Raw genomic sequence first — 2,126 nt, forward strand, 5'->3', positions numbered from 1 at the left:
AGGGGGCTCACGCCCGGGCCCGGGCCCCCGGCCTCCTGCGCCCCATTGTTCCCCGGCGGCCGTCCCGGGCCCTCCGGGCCACCCCCCCGGGAACCCAGGCGTCCCCCACTCACGGCTCTGGGGTCTGGGAAAGGCCGGAAGGCAGGATCCAGCCCCAGGGGACTTAACCCCTTGAATGCCCTGCCTCGGTGGGCGGGCTAGATGCCGAGGACTCTAGGGTCCTTCTCAAGGGGTGATCCCAAGCTGAGGACCCGGGGACCAGTTCAGGGTGACTGGGACGGAGCAGGAAGTGACCCCAGCTTCCCGGGCCCCTCTAGCCTGGAGTCAGAGCATCAGCTCTATGGGATTTAACCCTTTGCCTCCCACAGCCTGGGAAAAAAAGGAGGACGAGGAAGCCGGGAGGTGGCGGAGACGGCGCCCCTCTCTCCGTCTCCAGTGGGAGCTGATTCTCGGGGGGAACCGAGATGGCAGTGAGGGGCTCCGGATTTCTGGCCACCCTGCATCTGGCAGGGGCTCCGCCTGCCGCTCCCAGAAAGCCCGAGCTCTGATTTGGTGGCTGCTGGTCCCCTGGGGTCTGCCTTTGTTGGGACTCAGACCCACGAAGGGGTCTTGGATGTCTGGGTTGTGGGTTGGGATTAGGGGCTGGCCGGCCACACTTGGAGATGGAACATCTACAGACGAAAAAAACGGCTTAGTTGAAATAAGTCGCAGCAGCAAGCATTTGGGCTAAGGGGACCAGCACAGGCAGGAGAGATTTGTGGCAACCTGTGTCCCTGGCCCCAGCCTCCCTGGCAAGTGTGTGCCCGCCCCCGGGGCCCCAATTAGCTCTCCTTAGAGGAGGAAACTGAGGCCTGGTTGTGGCAGGAGAGAGGAGGGCCAGAGCCTTTCCCAGTAGTTCCTGGGGCACCCAGCTCAGAGCAAGAGAAACACCCAGGTGGCCTCCCAAGGCCAGTTTATGTGGGCTCCCAATGCTTATAGCCTTGATCTCTTTTCCTCCTCACTCCAATCCACGATCATCCCTATTTTACAGGACAGGAAACTAAGGTGTGGGATGTGAGGCCATGCCATTATTTCAATTGAAAACATTTGTATATGGAAGCCTATTACCTCTGGGCACTGTGGGGAACAGAAAGGTGGGGAGACCTCAGAGTTGAACAAAAGCTGGGCTCTCTACCCTCAAGAACTCAGAAGGTTTGAGTGTGTGTGTGTGTTAAACACAAAGGAATTACAGGAGAACGTGAGTTCTGTCTGTTCAGAGACATGAGTGCGCTGGAGCCAAAGGAGGAACAAACCGTCAGAAATTGCTATGGTGGACGCAGCTTCTCTGGGCCTACGTCTGCCGTTAGAGTGTATGGCCAGCAGGACAAGAGGCCCCGCTGGGCCTGCCTCTGTTCCTTATCAGCACTGTCACCTTCCACCTGCTCTAGCAGCCATATCTCCATCTTATCCTTGGCTTCCAACACCTTTGATACCTCGCTGTCACCTCAGGGTCTTTGCTCCTCCTGAGCCCCCTTCCCTTGTGTTTCTTGCAGCATGTTTCACCCCAACACTATCGGCCCCTCCTGCACGCACGGAGGTTAAGAGCAGCTCCATCCGGGCAGGGGCCTGGCCTCTTGTCATCACTGCCATCAGAACAGTGACTGGCAGGTAGTAGGTGCCCAGTGCACGGAATGAAGTCATCCTCCTGCCTCTTCCATCTGTTTCTGGATCAATCCCCAAGCTGGACACATGGGGCAGAGGTGGGCAGAACCTCCAGGGCACAGTCACGTTCATTCACAGACATCCCCATTCTCGCCCCCTCTCTCTGAGGGATGTGTGAGAGGGAGGCCCACATGGGATCAGAAAGGCTGGTGGGCAGATCTGACCTCCAAGGCTCTCTCCAGCCCTCCCCGGGCTACAGAAGTCTGACCGGGCCCTGGGGCAGTGGTGGGCAGGAAAGCTGTACCCGAGAGGCTCACAGAAAGAGGTGAATTTGACCTACAAGATTTTTGTCTCTCTCTTTTTTTAACTGAATAAATTGCCACCTTTAAAAAATTGGTACATTTCAGGACTTCCCTGGTGGCTCAGTGGTTAAGAATCTGCCTTACAATGCAAGAGACACTGATTCAATCCCTGACCTGGGAAGA

General features: G+C 57.3%; 1 protein-coding gene across 1 annotated transcript in view; it reads right to left on the reverse strand.

Moving 5' to 3' along the window:
* ZNF629 (zinc finger protein 629) overlaps nucleotides 1-284 on the reverse strand; it is a 10,028-nt gene extending 9,744 nt beyond the window's left edge. The window contains exon 1 of the mRNA XM_010837340.1: nucleotides 114-284. The gene's annotated coding sequence lies outside the window, so the exon portion shown is untranslated. The remainder of the gene's footprint in view (nucleotides 1-113) is intronic.
* Nucleotides 285-2,126: the final 1,842 nt, after the last annotated feature.

This window comes from Bison bison, unplaced genomic scaffold (assembly GCF_000754665.1).
Source record: "Bison bison bison isolate TAMUID 2011002044 unplaced genomic scaffold, Bison_UMD1.0 scf7180017864072, whole genome shotgun sequence".
NCBI classification, from domain to species: domain Eukaryota; kingdom Metazoa; phylum Chordata; class Mammalia; order Artiodactyla; family Bovidae; genus Bison; species Bison bison.